Consider the following 18,854-nt stretch of genomic DNA (forward strand, 5'->3'; position numbering starts at 1 on the left):
GTGGAGTTCTGTTGTTGGCAAATGTCAAAGAGCTTCCTTTTCTGCTGGGAAAATCTGGGTGGGAAACATTGACCCCAACAGACAGCTGGACCTTTGGGGGCAGCTCCTGTGGGGTGCAGCTTCACCTGGGAGTAGCTGAGCTTTTCTGGGTTTCATGAGGTGCTGGATGAAAGATGAGGCTTCCTGCTCTGAAATCTCATGTTGATCTGGGTGACCACCAGCAATGGCACTGTGGCCATTCTTGCTTCCTTTCCATAAATTTCCCACTGAATGCTTTGTGTGATGGCTTCTGCTGTCTCTTCTGGATGCCATCAGCCAAGGATAAACAGACTGGAGCTTTGAAAATCACTGCTGCAGCTCTGAGTTTTGCTCTGTTGCAGCACACGCTGATGTGATGCTCTGCAGCTGACGTCTCTTGATACGAGACATCCTGTTCCTGCAGTTGTCTTTTTCAGCCCTTGATCAGTAAGGGAAGACATGGTTGAGCTGTCTGGGTATCTGCTATATATACATATTTCAATTGTGAAAAAACTGTATTTCTTCAAGTAGGAAAAAAAAAACAACCCACCCAAATGGTGCTGGAATCCTCCCTCGTTGATGAGGAAAACCACCCCAAGCTTGATAGCTGCCTTAATCCCTATTATCCAGGTTGCAGGCTGTCTTGGTGATGGGCTGCCAAAGGGTGGTGATGGTTTGTTTGTTTGTTTGTTTTTGCTGGAAAAGTGAGGCCTTGGGCAGTGTGAAGAGCATTTGGGGCACGTGTGTGAAATCTGGAGGAGGAAACAAACCATTATTCACATCCTTCAAAGTGAAATGGCGAAATGTTTCTTGTTTGCTTCTTTTCTAAAAATGAACATTCTGGGTTCTGGTTGGCTTAGTGGCAGATCTTGGTTATTAGTTAAGACATTTGCAGTCTGCCGTTGCATATGCTTGAATTGCTGTGTAGTTCTGTAGGGATGCATGACTAATAATGTCTGAAATCCATGCAGCAGTGCTTATTGGCCTTGCCTATTGTAGCAGCCTTGATATAGTGTTTGAAATGCACATTAAATTGGGCAGGCTCCTAACAGCACACTTGTGTGGCTGGCTTTCAGGATCAGTTTTTAGGTGAGCTTAGAGTCTAAGCAACTGCCTGGTTATGTATAGTCCTACAACTATGCTTCTGGGAATGCAGTTGACCCTCCCAGCTTGTTTGAAGGACTGTGCTCACAACTGTGCTACAGTGTAATGAACTGTAGACTTGTGGATGAGGCTTTCGTGTTTTAATTGTTTAATTAATTGTAGGTCTCCTGAGATCACCAAGGACGAAGAGCTCTGGGAGGTCAGAAGGTTTCCAGCTCATCACCAAACCCTGGAAGTATTTATCCAGTGTTTGTCTGTGGGACTCTGCAGCCGTCTGATCTTCATCTGACTTGTGGGGTTCCGTGCTGTAGCTCTGCAATGCAATTAAAGCAGTGATCCTAATGGAAATTTAAGGACCTAGAAACACTGGAATAGCTTTGAAATGGCAAACGTGACTGTAGTTCCTGCAGTAAATTGTATTCATTTAGGAAATCTCCTACTGTCTTGCCTTTCCAGCTGCTTACGTGAATCATTTCCTCTCATCTATGCTTCTTTTTCCAGTTCTAGGAAGGAAAAGTCAGCAGAGAGGCAAAGCAATGGGTGGCAGTGAACTTGTGCTCCCCTTGGTTAAATTAACAAATGTGTCTCTTTCAATAACCCTTATTTGTTCTTTTTCTCAAAGCTGAGCTTGTTAGTGCACTGAAATCCTAGTTGAAACATGTCAGGTTAGAAACTTAACAGCTTTGCTTAGGGGGAATTGTTCTTGACACTTGGATCATAGCTCGTATCTGTTTTATCTCACTGGGCTGCACCTCGATAAAGGGGGAAAATGAAGAAAGCATCAGAGCTTTAGGTCTGAGTTGGAATGATGGGTTAGCTACTCATGCTCTTCCTTGCTTCAGACCTTGCATGTCTGGAAACTGTTTTGTCAAGTGTAGGCTGCCTCTCCTGTATTGTAATGTTAAAACTCATTGGGCCTGGCTTCTGCCATCGCTCAAGCTCTTAACTGGCTTCTAATTAGGTGTAGGCAGTGCTTAGGTTTACTTTCACTGAAGCATAATGTTTATTTTGAGTCTTTCAGCTTAAAGCTAGCTTGTGCCAATTTAGATGTCTCAAAGACTCTGTTAAGGGTCATAGCTGCAAAAAGTGTGAACAAGAAAATTACTAATCAGGTTGTTGTCTTACAGATGTTCAGCTTCTCATACAGTTGATTGGTACAGTTTCTGCTTAGTGTATTTGTGCGCACTGATCTGAATTGAAGTTGAGAAGCAATACGAAAAGGAATGAGGGTGGGAAATGTGGTGGTCTCGTTGGTTTTGTTCCTCATTTCCTTTTTAGGAAGAAACAATTATTTGTTGACTTGCAATGCATTTCATGGAACGGCACGGTTGAGATGTGTTGGCTTTTCTTGACGTCTTTAGCTTTTTCACATCTTGGAAAGGAAGAGATAAACAAGTAAAGCATGTACATGGATAAAAGTGTTTTTTAGGCCTGGCTATCTGAAAAGAACTGTATTTTGAATAATTGAAGAACAAGGGGAGGCTGTTTCAGGTTTGAGACTCATTTTTAGGTTTCCAGAGCAGGGAAATCATAGCTCTGCCTGAGATGGAACCTCTCCTATCTGTTTAGAAGTAGCCCTGTTTCTCCCTGAGGCCCACAGTGTGGGGGCTATTGAGATGAAAACTGAAGGCAGCTTCCAAATATTTTATGTTCAGGTCAGCTTCCTCTGAATGAAATCTGTGGCTTATCTGGATAAAAGAATCTATCTTGAAAATTAGAATGGTTGACTTTTGAAACCTCTTTGAAGCTGAGAAGGTATCTGGGAGCTGCTTTTAGTAGGTCTCTTTTCTTGCCTGCATGTCTGCTGTCTGTCCTATGAGAGGTGATTGGGGCTGATATTCAGCTGTATCCCTTTGTGCTGAGCAAATAAACCATTTGTCAAAGCTTTAAGGTATAGAAAGCTGCATAGAAATGCATCTGTTCATGTTCAATCTTGATGTCAGGTTATGCACCCTGGTATGTTTTTAATTGGGTCCTATGGACCACTCCTGGGCCACCTCTGCTGGGTGCATAGCTAGGAATAGGCCTTCTTTCTTCAGGGTCTGTTTTCTCATGTATGTGTGTGTGCTTTTGTTGGGAATTGTTCTTAATCTGCAGCTGGACAAGACTTGCTTCTTGCTGTTTGCTTCTTAATAGAATACTTGGTAAAGAAGAGAGGTTAAAAAGAACAAGCTGATACCACGTGAAGACACTGTAGAGTGTAGACTAAAGGTTTTTATTTTTTAATGAAAAATACTTCCATAAGAGAACAGTTTTGGAGGCAAACCTTGCAGAAGTGAGAAGGGAGCACAGCAAGTATGACTGCAGAACCTGAATGCAAGTGACTGGTGGTCTGCTCTGGGTGAGAAACTGCAGTAGGATGCTCCTGACCTTCTGTGTGCTGGGTATAAGGGCACTTTAACACTAGGAAAAGGAAGCAGTGTAGGTGCTAGATGCTAAATGAGCTAGATTTCCCTCTTGCCCTGTTGTGAAGATCTTGAGAAGGAGATGTTTAGTCATGGCATCACATAAAACTTCCCTTTTGTTCCTGGCTTGTCTCTGCCTGGGGTCAGTTCTCCATCTGCTCTTCCCCCACAGGACTGTGCTTAGTTAGCCCTTCAAAAGAGTGGCGCTGGGAGCTCTCAGCTTGGTTCAAAACGCTTTTTCTCATCACAAAAAGGCTTGGGGCAGATGGGCTGCTGAGGCTATTGGGATGACATAACGTCTCTGTGTTGAGCCTCCCATTGGCCTGGTGCTGCAGTTCTTGGTGGGGTGTGGTAGCCCTGAACGGAAGGGCAGACACTTCTCTTTGCTGTGTGCTGCTCGGCCCTTATTAAACTCAGATGTTCCTAACCCCTTCCTCCGGGCTCTCATTATTGCCGTAAACACAGTAGAGCACAGGGAGCTTTTTAAAATCCCCATTCAAGGCAGCAGTGGGTGACAGCTCTACCAGCAGCTCTTCAGTGCCTGTCTGTGTGCAAAGGGGTTTGGCATAAATTGAACAGCATTTCCCTTGGTTGGAAGGTTCATTTTCTCTATAGAAAAAGCCTTTTAATTTATGCCACTTTTCTTCCTCTTGCCTCAGGTTGCTTGGCTTCCCAGCTCTCTTCTTGCCTGATTCTCTGTTACTTCAGTACTGGTCTGTTTTTTGCCAGCCTGCTTAGTGTGGGCTGTCTGGCTGTTCATCTCAGTGCTGTTATCCTGCACAAACTTTGAGTTGCTTACATCTTCAAGTGGCAGCAAAATGGATACCAGCTAAAACATGACTTCTCTCGCTGTGCTAAGATAAGCCCCCAAAAGGGCTTTTGTAGGGGGGGAAAAAAAAAAAGCCTGAATCTGATGTTGGCAGCTCTGTATCTCAACAAGACCCATTCTACATGTACTGTGTGGCTCTGTAAGTTGCAATTCATGCAGTGGAAGATGTCATTTGCTCCGTCTGTGGGCATTTGTCACTCCTTGGTATCTCTACATATAAGCCATTAATTCAGAGTGTAACCAGACTGTTTCTAGCCTTCTTGCATACAGTTCTCCATGGAGTAAATCCTTTGAGAGTCTACCTTTGTCCATGTGCTATTGCTTTGCTTTGAGCTGAGAAGTTGGCTTGGCCTGTTGCACGCTGTCCAACTTGGTAAAAGCTGCACTCTATGAGATTGCTGAAGATCTCAGTTAAGATTACCTTTATGACTTGTTTTGGTGACAGTTTTTTAATGAGTGCTTGGTTGTAGATTGAACTGAAGGTGCTGGTTCTGAGCTGTCAGGAGCAATGCCACACTAGGAAGATGAATAGCTTTCTGATGCTGTATTTATTGGCTTCTTCTAAAGAAATCTGGGTGATTTGAAGGCACCTGAAGATGAGATGCTGTGCTGCAAAGTGCTAAAAATCTGTCCTGTTTGAGTTTCTGGCGTGGTCTAAATTGATGTCTGTGGGAGTTACCAAATGAGAAAAGCTCTCAGTACTCTAACATCCCTGAGAAAGCACTGATTGATGTAATTAATGGTCATGGCAGATTTGAGGCAAACTTACGCTGCTTTTAATGAACTTAAAGCTAAAATAGCAGCAGTCCTGAGAACTGAGCTGCCAGCTTGTATCTGTCGTTGGCACTAGCAGCACAGGACAGGGAAAATCTGATATGCATAAGCTTCCATGTTTCAACAGGGCAAACCTCACTAACCTAAACAGTAAAGGGGGGCTGCATTCCTTGCTATGCCTAATCTCTGTATTTTGTTAAACATGCATTCCTGCCAGAACATTACTGGGCAGAACAATAGTGACCAGCTGGGCAACTGACCCCAGCTTTTCTGGTCGGCAGAGGAATTCAGCATCTGAGGAGTCCAGATTCTCATGTACAGCTTAAAATGTTCTGGATTTAGTTGCTTTTAATTATCAGCTGGCTGATTCATAAGGCTTTGTTTTCGATCCTGTTTCCCAAGAAAAGAAGCATTGCCTTAAATGCTCAGTGTATTCTATAGCAGAGCAAAGTCTGGGAACTGAGGCTTGTACATTTTTTCTTTCTGAGTTTTTTCTTTCCGCCTAAATAAAGTGGAAATATTACTATTTCCCTTTGTGTAAAGAAAGGCTCTGGGGAGTGCTTGGTGAGGGTGTGGTTAGATCTTAGATGGAAAGCTGCAAAACCCAATGTGTTGTATACAAATATACGCAGGAGTTGATAATAAAACCTATGAATGATAATACTTGGCACTTCTGTAAGCTTCCACTCTTGCAGAAAGGAGGTCTCCTTCTCTGGAGATGTTCAAGACCTGCCTGGATGACTGCCTGTGCAACCTGCTGTAGGGAACCTGCTTTGGCAGGGGGGTTGGATTTGATGACCTCTGGAGGTCCCTTCCAACCACTACAATTCTGTGAGGTCATTGTGCTCCTTATTGAATGCACCTCTCTGAGCCCACATGAGTGAAATTTGCCTTTAGGAGTTGGTCTTTGCCTGAGTCCTGGAGACAAGGTTTGGTTCAGCAGGCAGGCTGGGAAGGGAGGGTAGGAGCAGGGCTGATGGCACAGGATGTGCTGCTTCCTTACTCTTTCTGCTGCTACCTAGCAGGGCCCAGCCTTTGATCAGTGATGCTGCAAGCTTTCTGTTCCTGTGCAGCATCTTATGTGCGAGAGCAAAAGAGGCAAATTGGGTCTACAGGATATTACAGCACTTGGCTTAGCGCTGCTGAAAATCAGCATAACCTGTAGCAAAATATATCGTCTCCCTGCAGTGTATTTCAGGGTATGGTGCTGAGCCAAATGGTTTGAGCTATCGCACAGTAAAATGCTGTCTCTTGGGCTGCTGTTACTGGAAGTCACTAATGTATATCACAAATAATAGAAAAAATTTGGATTGCAAAGTTGTAGGAATTAGGCTGTAGGGCTATGGATAAGCTTTGAGTGCATGCTGCGAGCAGAAATAGTAAGGCTATTTTGCCAAGCACCAGAAAAATACTAGAGTCCTGATAGTGCAGTTAAAAGTCTGCTAAAACTCTTCCGAGACCTCTGCAATGAAAGCCATTGGAATTTTGTTGCAAGGACTACAGCAACACGTTCATTTTCTTGGGTAATGTCCTTGGAAACAATCAAGTTCTCTAACTCTGTCTGTCAGATGCTGCCAAGTGGCTCGTGGCATCCAAACTAGAAGATTTCCAAAGCAGCTTCTAGAATTCTGCTGAAATTAAACTTTCAGCTCCCAGGTACCCTTTGCAGGAGTTGCTCCCTGACTTCTGGGAAGGTAAGGATGAAATTGTATGTGTCTTTACTGAGTGGAAGGAGGGCTGCTGATGTCATGGGAGTTATTGCAACTTGGCTGAATGTAGCTTAAAAACTGGAGGGGGTTGTATAAAACATTCCACCTTATGTCACAATTGACTCTTGGAGTCGCTTTGTACTAACTATGTGTGGGTTATGGACTTGTATTTAATGCATCTCTGTGGCCTACGAAGGCAAGGCTTGCTTTGCAGGGCACTGCTGTGAGCTTTGATGTGTTTTTGCGTGTGGTGTTTGTTTTCTTCCCCAAAACAAAGGCATTTGACCAGAATTGCACACAGCTGATAAGATCTGAGGCTCAGGTTGAAAATTTCAAGAGGCTTCTTCCATAAACATACTGACTGCAAGAGGAAGTGGCTCAATAGCTGCTGTACTGTGTCTCCCTGTTCCATTCCTTCTGATTGTATGCGTTGGGATCATTTCAGTCCAAATTCATCTTCCTGCTATAAGAAGTGTATGACACAAATGTGTTATCCTCTACTGAAATGCCATGTATATATTTTCCCCCTACATTGAAAGATGTGAAGGAAAACCATCATGTATGTATATGAGAGAGAAAAAGCATGAGCAAACTTTAGTTGTGATATGCAAGAGCTGCTTGCATGCAAACTCTAGCATGGTAATAAACTGTAGACTGTGCAGCTGCTGTGCAGCTTCGTGTCCTTCAGGATTTTTCTGCTCTGCTTACAGTAAGTAAAGCAACAGAATGTTCTTCTTCCGAAGCGATGAACAAAAAGGCAACAATACAGAAATAACTCTCACACATCAGTGAAATTTAGGCCACAACTTTTGCTTTAGCAGAACTAGCTTCCAAGCTCTTGTTTGCGTCGCTCCTCGCCCTCTGACTGTCTACCTCTGGAGAAATCTGCATGAATAGAAAGGGATGGGAGGGAGAAGGTCAACAGTCTTCAATGCCATTGTCTGGAGTCTGCCCCAAGCTTTGGCAAGTAGTGTAGAATGGGTTGGGTGTATCCAGAGTCAGTTGCTGCCTCTCAGTACACATACAGCAATGCTCTTCCCACCAATAGCTCCGAGCACATCCAATCCCAAGGCAGTGAATGCTGGTGAAGCCTTTGCTTCAGGAGCATTGGTTGTTTGTTTGTCTTGGTTCACACCTTGCCAAAGCTGTGCCTGAAAGTACACTGGAGGTTTTGACTGCTTGGAGTAGACAGCTACGTTGCCCTGCGCTTTTGCGTTGGCAGGAAACTTTAAACTTCAACAGCAGCAAATCCTACAATCCCCCATCTAACAGAACTTGCCATTCCTGCAATTCTCCACAGAACAGGGCAGGAATTTTTTCTGGACAGCATTCTGTGCCTCTCCTTCAGACCCCCTGCTGTCACCTCACTCTGGCTCGGTGCTCCTTCCCCCCCGTCCCATTTCCCACGTGTGCACTTGGGAATGTTAAAGGCGCTGTTATCATTCCTAAGGAATCTACTGTGCGTGCACAGGCGATGGGATTTTTTTGGGCTGTTATTACTTGGCCAAATCAAGCCCATTTTCCACCTGGATACCGAAATGTAGATCTCCTCCCTTGAGACCATCTCCCTTCCAAATAGAGGCTTCCAAAGTGCTGAGGCACTGAAGTGATTTCTTCGATTGCTCAAGAATTTTTTAATAATAAGGAAAGGTGTTAGTGTTTCTGTTCGCAAGAGGATGAAGTTTTTTTTTTTAAAGATTTATTTCTAATGAGCAAACTGTACTGCAAGAAACAATATAGCTGGAAATGAGATGTGGAGACTTCAAAAAAAAAAAAAAAAAAGCTGAAGACTTAGGTATGTTAAAGGTAGAAGGTTCTTTTAAATTGAAAATATGTTATTAGAGCCCTTTAGGTATCTTCTTGCAATCTATAGACACTTAAGTGCAGTGGGCTGCCTTGTAATTTAAACACACACCATCTGGCTAAGAGTGAGTTTAAACAGGGATGAGGCAATGCTGAATGCCTGCTAGTAGGGGTTTGGGACTACTGTGTGCAGAAGAGCTGACCTACAGCAAAAGCAATGCAGTTATGTTTTATGGCATTGGATCAATGTGGTTGGCCAAGTGGAAGAGTGGGAGTTGGAGAAAGGTGACCAGCTGTCTGCTGCTGTGGCACAGCAATGCCATTCAGCTGTAAGTACCACATCTGTACTGCGGCACTGCTGTATGGAGCATGGAGTGAGGTTTCCAGTTTGCACAGAGGAAGAGTTTGTGGCTGGGAGGTGTTGTTGGGCAACTTGTTGCTGTGTTTGGATGGGCACTGGGAATGAAAGCTTGAGAAGGAAGCAAGAAAGGGAAAGATAGGATCACCTAACCCCTGTGGGTGTGTGCTTGTAAAGTGTATTGCTGATCTACCACGCTAAAGATGACTCTTGAAAACTTCAAGTGGGAACCATTGAGGCATTCTCCAGCTTTGCTCACTGCCTCTGGTCTCTCTCCTAGCACGCACTGGAATGTAAAGGGCAAACTCAGCTCTGATCGCACAGCAGATCTCAGTTTTGATGTTCCTGCTTCCCTACACATGAAACTCCCATGGGTGTGACTGGAACAATAGGATGATTTTCCAAATTATTTTTTATTGTAGTAACGCCCAGCACAGCCTTGTGCCAGACATGGAAAAAAAAGTTTTTTTCAATTTAAATAGCAAATTAATATGCAGGCTTTGGGTTTTGTTTTTCAGAATGATTAACACTTTGAATGCTTAACCAGAGAGGTTTTGCAAGGCTTTGCTCCAATGCAGTTGTGGCCTCAGGTGGTTCAGCCTGGAGGTGCCTGAGCTGGGCAAATGGAATAGGGCTTGTTTCGTTACCCTGCCACTGCAGCTGGCTATTCAGAATAATCTGCTGTATCGGTAGGGCAGCTACTGGAGAAATGTGTGCTGTTCTTGGAGTACAGGTGTGTCTGTGGGGTTTAGGGTACAGGTGCCCCCCAGAATCTTTCCTGAAGTGTCATAAGTAGCCCAGTGTTGGGCCTAAGGCAAATCCTGGCTGATGGGCACATAAACTTCAGTTGCTTTGCGGCAGTGGCTGAGTTGGCAAATCAGAAAGGGAAGAAGGGCTGGAGATCTCAAAGCAGTATAAATAAGATGTATTTATTTTTTTTTTTAGACTGGTTTATTTCTAACACCTTTTTCCAGTACTAGGATCATTAGAAAGTTTTAGGGTTTTCTTGTAGCTTGCATTTGATGAAAGGCTGTGGCTGGTGTTGTTTCTTTAGCTGTTTCAGCGAGGATCTTGAGCTCTTTGTATGGCAATCACTTGAAACAGAAGTGATGGGAAAGAAAGCTAAGCCTGCACACTTACCTAATGCTGAATTGAAAGAGGTCCCCGTGGTTCATTAAATCTAGTTCCCCACAGTGATGGGCAATCATGCAATAGGCAGCTCGTCTTGGAAGGTCAGCTGCATAGTCCCTCTATGTTCATGAAGTGCTCTGCAAACTGCTGAACAAATGCAAGACTTGGATTGAATGAAATGATTGCACTGCAGAGCAGGAAAAGGAAAGGAGAGATAGCAGGTGGAGGAAGTGCTGTTGGAAAGGTTTGGGGATCTGTTTACCTGACACAGTTGTCTCCTTCCATACGTGTTTTGCTTTTAGCTCTCAAAAGGGTGTACCTGTAATAAGTCATATCTCCACTGTTCAGAGTAGGGAAAAACCTGGCACATGTACATTAGATGGACAGATTAACATCATGCAATTAATACAAAGCCAAGATTTGTTCTTACCACCCTAATGTTTTCCCCTTTGATACACTCAGTGCTCTCCTTTTGACACTGCCTTTTGTTCGGGTTGTAATTTGTGGGTTCTGGTGCCAGTATAACGTTAATGAAAAACACTGCCTCGTCTGGGCAGAGTCCTTGTGTTCCTGTCATGCATGTGGCTTTCATTGCTGCTGGTAAGTGCTGTGAGTTTGGCAACAGAAGGCTGAATTGGAGGGACAAAGATGTGCTGCTGCCTACATGGAGCTACATAAGTGGGAAAAATAAACTTGGGAGCACATCCTTTTCAATCCTGTATCCGATCCTCCTGCATCAGGATACAGGCTCTGTACAGCTGTTTCCAGTTTGAAAGAGATGCTGAAAACCAGCTACATGAGCTCATAAATGCAGGGGACTGTTTGGCCATTTTGGTGGATGTAAATTGAACAACATATTGCTTTGTCATTCTCAAATATAGCAAAGGAACTTTGACAGCTCTGGGTGGTGGCTTTATGGATGCTGAAGGAGGCTGTGGTCACATCAGGAGCATTCCTGAAGTATCAAACACCGTCACAGGGTTGCCAATTCCCTGCGCTAGTTTTCCTAACAGTCTTCTCTCTCAAGAGATCTTGAGAACAAGCTGGTGTGTGTCAACATCCTGCTTCTCCACTCGTAAATCTCATCAATCTCCTGCTACTTCAAAGTCAGATCAGTTCTGAATGAACATATTGGTGCAAATTTGGAGATGGTGATTTTGATTAAAAACCAGCTTTATAATCTAATGAAGATCAGAGTCACTGTTGGTTCTAGATCGGATTTTCAGAGGCAGGTGGAAAGTCAAATTGCAGACGTGTTCTTTAGAAACTTAAGTGCATTTCCAAGAGATAGTTGGTGTTACACATCCCAGCTTTGTACTTTTCATCAAGGTCCTATGGATTCTTTTTTTCCTTCAACTCCTTCCTCAAAGTTTAAGCTTTCTAGGAACAAACAGAGCAGTGCTGTGGGTGTACTGGAGGCAGGGGATCTGACTGCAACTGTTAGCCAGCTGTGCAAAAATGCTTGCACTCAAGTTCTTCTTTTGAAAGGCTCTGTTTCAAAGAGCTTTTATGTTGCAAAGATGATATCCTAGGATGTAGCTGTGCATGATTTCCACGCTGCGTGGATATCAGATGCCAAATTCCATCGAGTCAGTCTAATTTAACAGACAGATTCCACGGATGTTTCTGTACGTTTCCTTTTCCCTCCCATGGTGAGCGTTGGAAACTGTCTTCTCATTGACTGTGATAAGCTTGGGGGTGGGAGCAGCGAAGGAGTTCAGTGCGGAAAGAATGCCTGTAAAAGCCAATAGCTTAAATGGAGGGATGGTAGATATAAATCAAAGGAACTCCATGCTGCAGAAATCCTCCTTGAGCCCTTCTACCCCTTATGTATGCATAGACAGGTGTGTAGGCGCAGAGCTGTGTGCACTGACCATGTTATCAGTCTTTGAGGCTGGGCTTTATTTCCCATGCTGCCTGTTCAACCTTCCTTAGGTCCTCGTCTGCATCTGCTATAATCTGTGTTTGTGTTGGTGCTGATGTAGAAGGTTCATCTGCTGTATCAATGAATCCAGTGTGTGTAATAGAGGAGAGCGATCTGCTGAGCCCCTGCTTTGTTACCTGTGGTGGCTGGAAGGCCCTGTGTGAATAAGATGGGGGATTGGAAGAGAAGAGGACGGTCTCACGGCTGAGGAAGCTGAGTGCTGCCTGGGGGAGTGGGAATCCTGGTCTGTCACCAAAACAGTTGCACTGCAGCTCTGTACTGTTTAGCTGTTTACGTCCTAGGCTTTTAATAATTCCATTAGGGATAGGTTTTCCCTTAACTCCTGTAACTTCAATGGCTGCAGAATGTTAAGGCAAAATTTTTTGAGCTGTTTCCTGCGAACTGAAGTGAATTCAGCCCCCGAGGTAATGCTGTTTGGAAGGTCAACCATGCATGCAACAAAGCAAGGAAAGCACAGTTCAGTGCAGTTGGCTGTAAGACTGACTGAAGATTAAAACTATTGTGCAAGCTGAATTTTGCTTTTCTCCTAAGGTAAAGGTTTCTCTGGGACTGATCTCCCTTCAGCAGTCTGACAAGCCCCTTGGTGTAGGAGAACTTCAGACCATTATTGGCAACTGAGTATTTGAAGTGCAGATAGCATTGGTACATGGGGAAGGCCTGTGCTAATTGGGAGGTACAGATAAATTGTCCAGTCTGATTTTGCTAAGCAAGAATTATTTTTCTAGCCTCTTTTTCAGACTCTTACTTGGGGGCAGAGAGATTGGAGCTCCTTCCAATCTTTGTCTGTCCGACGCAGCAGAGTGGGGGATCTGGAACTTGTCTTATTCCTGTTCGTGCCTCTGGCTCTATGCTGCTTCAAATGGCTGCTGCTGTCTGGCTTCAGAAACGCCAGCAATCGTCCAGTTTTACTCATTTCCCAAAACAAATGGACTGTTATAAAGATTTTTCTCCCTTTTTTGCAGGAGTCAGAGTAACCTCTATTAATGTCTGAAGTACTCAGTGGGAGTAAGGCATGCGTAAAACATCTGTATTGACAACAAGATTACTGTGGCTTGTCATGTCTTCTGATTGCAGACCCCTTAAAACTTTGTAATGGAAGAGCTGCTCTGCTCTGCTTTGAAATGAAGCTTGCCATCACATGCTTCCATGCAGCCTCTGCCACCCCTGCTGGATAGTCTTTTGTGAATTGTGAACAGTGATCCATAGATCTGCAGTCCCAAATCAGTCCCTCAGCTCTGAACATCCTCATTTCATGGAGACTGGTGCCCGGCACTGAATTCTGCAGCTGGCTTTTCTCTGGTCGGCAGCCTGAATGACAGCCTCTGCTCCCCAAACCTACCTATGTGGGGAGAGCTCGGATATGGCTGAGAACAGGAGATGTTTAAACTCTGCTTGATTGTTATCTGAGCTTTCCAGTGGTGTGTGATGAGACTGTGTGTCTCCTCCTTAGCCAGGTCACAGCAGCAAGGGGTAATCTGAGCACAGGCAACCAAACTAGCTGGTAAACTTGATCCCAATGTTCCCATCAAAGCACTTTGAGGGATGTGTGCATTTGTGAACAAGAGAGGAACATTGTGGTGAGGCAGAAGTGGATGGAGCAGGAAGAGATGCCCAGGGAGAGCATGGCAGGCCTTGAATCGGCATTCTTGGCATGCACAGGGCAGCTTCTGCTCTTGGACTCGACGGAGTACAGAAATAGCTAACCCCTGCTAATGGCGGGCTGCAGCACGTCGTGTGTAGATTGCCGTTCTGGCAAAGTGAGAGGATGCTGTACTATTTACAGAGAGAAAAGGGCATGGTTTGCTTTCATCAAGTTGGATTGGCAACTTTTTCCCAGCAAAAGTCAGCGACCTTCTGATTTTATTGAAATTCCTCTCTGTGATTGCAGGGAAACTGATAGCTCCAGTGAAAAACGTTATGAGAAAACTTGGGGAAATCTGTCGAGCTATCAAAACACTCCTACTGTTTTCTGTGCCCTAAACGTTGATCTCTGCTAAGTATAACACACAGTGTGTTATCCTTATGGAAACAAAAAGATAATTCAATGCAGTTGTTTACACAGCACAAAGCTTTAGGGCAGATTGTAAGCATCAGAAATGCCAGCCTTGTTGAGAGACATCTGCAGTATTGACTGAAAGTGGGGAGAGTTGGTTTGTGCCCAGTCGCATTGAACAGGTGCTGATGAAGCAGTTGTGCATAGAAAGCTTTGTTTATGCTTCTTTTTTCCCCTTCTGGAATACTTTGCTTTCTTCTTGGCTAGTTAAGGCTTGATGATTTAAGCTTTTTGTGGTGTGTTTTCATCAGAAGCATTGAGAGCACATGACGTCTTCATTTTCCTTAGCTCTACAGCAGCGCCAATGGCTTTGTTCAGTCTTAACGTTGCTGAGAGTGCAGCATAGCATGCTGGTAGGCTGTGTTGTGCTGGCCGTAAGGCCATGGCTGTTGGAAGCTGCAGCCATGTCCTTCACTCCAGCGAAAGCATCAGCCAAAAGAAAAACCAAGTCTTGTGTGTGGTTGGTGCTGCATGCTGTAGGTCTGTCCTTACTCGGGCATGGCGACAAGTCAGTTGTGTGTGGAGCTGAACTGTGGTCACCCTGAAAGGAGTGATTAGGCAAGAATGTAGCTGCTTTGATTTTTCGAGTTGCGTGCTCTTGATTAAACAGGCTGCTTGCTGAGTCCTGATCAGTTCAGCCCGGTGGTTTCTGACACAGTTCAGTTTGTGATCACTTGTCCAGCAGAATGAAACCTCCAGTTGGCTTTTCTTTTACAACCCCCTTTGGAAGGCCCTCCAGGGACCAACAGGAGTCTGAGCTTGGAGAAAAGCCAGTGCCTTGGCCTGGGGAAGAAGCAGATGTGGTTTTGGGGTTGGGGCTGTCAGCCAAATGTAGTGCAAATGGTTCTGGGATTTTACAGTGGGTGAGGGCATCCCTTATGTATCCTTTGGGTTGTGGCCTCACCCAATGGTGCTGTGCAAATCCAGGTGGCCTGAAGTGGGGAAGCTTGTGGTTTGGTGTGTTTCTGTATCTGAAATGATTGCTCTAAATCAATTCAGTCATGTTAGTCAGGAGTATAGCTTTGATACGGGAGTATATGGCCCTTCTGGAACTTGTAGTATTTAGCATGAGTATTTGTTACCTTAAGCTCCTGCACATTCCACGGTCCGTTTTCTCTCTTGCTGTAAGTTTCTAGGGGAGAACTGTGCGTCCAAATAAGGCTGAGAGAGAGCAGGGTTCTGAAAGCTGCAGGGGTGTGTAGAGCATAGCTTCCTCCATAGGGTCTGCCTGCTGAAGCAGGATGCAGCTCAAGCCTTCTGCACAAATCCAGCTGCCCTGAGACCCTCTCAGCCTGCTCTGGATGTTGGCCTTATTCATCCTCTCAGTGTCCGGATTGAAGCCAGTGTCACAGGCTCTGCTGAGTCTGCAGAGAGCAGGCAACTCTCTTGTGTGTCTAGTAAAGCTCAGAACAGTAGTTTTCAGGGTAGCCTCAAATTGGCCTGTTGCTTTGTTGGCCAGTTTTTCAGCCTGTTGAATTTGTTCCTTTATTTAGGCTGCAATGCCTACAGTATTGTCTCGAACCTATACATCAAGCATGGTGGGATATTTACTGGTATCAATGCTTGTGTTCCCTCTGGAGTGGCTCATTGGCAGCCATGATCAACATGAGGGATCTTGGTCTCTAACACTGGACTGGAACTTTCTAAACCAGTAGCTCACAGGCTGTGATCTGCAGATCTTCAGGGGTCTGTGAACATCTTCCAAGGATTAAATAGGCTGTGAGAGGAAGGCATCCATTTGGAAACAGCTGGGGAGAGTGGAGCAACTGAGACTCTCCAAGCTGGGCAGTGGAAGACCAATTCCATGAGGCACTGCAGGGCTTTGTGTTAAAAGTGTTGGTGATGAGCTTGCATGAGATCCAACAGCTCCAGCCCTAAATGAGCTGCTATTTGGATCATTTAGTTTGCTGGGTTGGAGTATTCTCTTTGAATAAGCAGTAATGTATTCTCTGCCATCCTGGATGTATGCCATGAAAGTTCTAAACCTTTCTTGCTAGCATCTGTGTGTAATATAAGGGGTCATTTATAATCTCTGTAAGCTGTGATATGGGGCCTTTCGTCACTTGGTCTGATTCCTGCTTGTGTTCTGGAGACTGCTCTTGCAGACTTCTGGCTTGCATAGGGAAATCTGGGGGTGGGTCGCTGTCTGTCTTTTCCTCTGTAATTACTGTGCTATTATATGTCTACAGTGAGACCTGAGCTAATCCTAAATACATGTTATGATTAGCAGTGCTCCTATCATTATTCTCCCTTGCTCCTATGCTGTTGTAGAAGCCTGGAAGCTACATTTGTAGGTAAGTGATGCTGTTTGTGGGAGGCAGAAAGTAAAGAAATGAGAGAAGTTTATTCATGTTGTACTCTAAACTTTGGGGTTTGACCATTTGTTTCCCCTCATGATCCCCACTGCTGCCCTAGGCTCTGTCACAAGACTGGGACAGGGTCTGTTCTGTGAGGCTCAATCTGAAGAAGGGCTTTTCCAAGGCAGCAGTGATTTGTTTGATCTATGAAGGGACATGTGTGCTTGAGCAGTTCCTTCTGAGGACCAGGTAGAACAAAGGTTTAGGAGCTCAGACTGTAGCAGTGCTAGGCTGTTTTGAATAGGAAATCTGCATGCATGCCGGCAGCAAGTGCTACACGAAAGACCTGGCAGAGACAGCTTTGTTTTTCCTCCCAGTGAAACTCTGTGATGGGTGAAGGCCAGAGAGGCACATGCACACAGGCTGCACAACAGTTAAAACAAAGTGTGTGTAAATAAACATTTGATTTATTTGGATTTCGCTGGCAAGCCAGACTATGCTCTTAATGTGAGGAGAGGCCCACGAGTCCTCAATGACTGTGCTCTGTTTTAAAATGTGGTAGCTGCATTCTGAGTTTGTTGCATCCGTGCTCCTTCTTGCTCTGATGTGTGAAATGCTGCTCCATTCTTCCCCTCCAACTGGACCAGTTCCTTTCCTCCTTGCATGTTCATGAGAAGTTTTTTCTCGTCACTTTAGGACATGTGCTCCTGCCATTATCCTGTCAGATTCTGTGTATGTGTGATTTGTTTGGCCTGTTTTTATTCCGAGGCTTGTGCAGAATGCTTGTGCTGTCCCTCTGACAGCTGTAAGCTCTGTGCTAAAAACGTGCTTGAGTTAAATAGTTGAAGCACTGCTTTCCCAGACCTTCTGGCTGCTGCTTCTCCTTCCATAGAGCTGTCCCCATGGCATGGGGAGACCTTAACCAGCTGTACTTACTGGAGACGCACCCTGTGGTTAAGCCTCAGAGAGATGAAAATGAGAGCCAGTTGCACCATGGCTTGAAATAAAACCCCAAAACAACAAGGAGAACAAAAATTAATTTGAGTTAGCACATCTCCAGTCTCTTCTTCCTCCTGTTTTTGTCTCCTAACCTTTGTGTAGAAATTGTGCTGCACCTCAAGGATGTGGTGTCATTTTGTGACCTGAGGCTTCATTAATCTTATTTTTGGACTCATTGGAACGAAGTTTTGCCCTTTGCTTCTGTGAAGTAGATGTTACTAGAGGCATTTGAATACTGTGGGATTTGATCCAGAGGTCCAGGGTTTGTATTTTTAGTGCAGTAGCTATGTACTGGGGGCAATGTGGTGGCCTAAGCACTTTTCACTCCTTAAATACTTGATCTGATCTCTGGGGCAGGGAGGAAAAGGCATTTATCTGGTTTATCTCAATGAATCTTAGAGAAGGGGCTTACCAAGACTTTGCTGCAAGTCTGCAGAGAGCGTTACGTTGGAATTGGGAATGGGTTTGCAGCACATGGGGCAGTTTCAGTGGGGAAAACTGCGTGTCTGAGCCTTGTACTGCTGCTGGGTGTGATGGCACCGAGGATAAGCTGCCGTCCCTTGGTGCTCATGCATCAGGCTGGGGCCTGGGGAGCAGCCTGCTGGCTCTGCCTTGGCTGTTGTCATCTGCAGCGCTTGGCTACTGGCATGCCTGCTTCCTATTCATGGAGATGGGAGCCTGGCAGCCTCCCACAGAGATGGGAGGGGGATCCAAAATGGAGGGGGGGATGGTTGCCATACTGTGAGTGAGGAGCTGGGCTCTTCTCAGTGCGGACAATGCTTGTACAAGTGCCTTGTCTGCTGTGAACCCAGGCAGGTGCCTCTGCCTCCTGTTGCTGACCCCAGTTCTGATCCCCAACCAGTAAGAGAGTGGCTCTCAAATCTGCTGCAGTTACAGAAGCAAAAAGGTGAACCAGAATTTGGCAAGGATGAATGATGTGTGCAAGGGGGAAATACAAGCATCCTATTCTTCCTTGCCCCATCAAGCACTGCATTTGAACCAAAAAATGCCTTTCTATAAGAAGGTAAACAATATCTGTGGGTACTGACTCCAGGGCTGGCACTGCAGCTGCTGCCTTCTCATACATCATGTGGCGAACAGTTCTTACTTCTGTTTTCTTCCCTTAGGAGACAGCAAAATTCTTTGGTCCGTCCCTCCCCTTTAATTTGTGTTGCCCATTTTTAGACTGTAACCTCTCCAGGGTAGCAGCATGACTTGTTTGAGCCCTGGTGACAGTGAACTCCACCAAACAGCAGAATTCTCCAACTCAGATGTTTTTCAGCATGCTAGGTGGCCAGGGAGCGATCCCATAATGAGCAGGATGAAATTAAGGCCAATACAATGGGAGCTGGCTAATGGGGGATTTGGAAGACCCTTTTTTTCTTTTCTCCTCTAAAATCCCATTGTTTATGATAAATTACAGAGCTAA

At 45.0% G+C, this 18,854-nt stretch overlaps 1 protein-coding gene across 1 annotated transcript in view; it reads left to right on the forward strand.

Annotated features, from left to right (window-relative positions):
- COL26A1 (collagen type XXVI alpha 1 chain) overlaps positions 1-18,854 on the forward strand; it is a 157,070-nt gene that overhangs the window by 1,736 nt on the left and 136,480 nt on the right. The window lies entirely within an intron of this gene.

This window comes from Lagopus leucura, unplaced genomic scaffold (assembly GCF_019238085.1).
Source record: "Lagopus leucura isolate 7727_CA_CO unplaced genomic scaffold, USGS_WTPT01 Super-Scaffold_100024, whole genome shotgun sequence".
Lineage (NCBI taxonomy): Eukaryota > Metazoa > Chordata > Aves > Galliformes > Phasianidae > Lagopus > Lagopus leucura.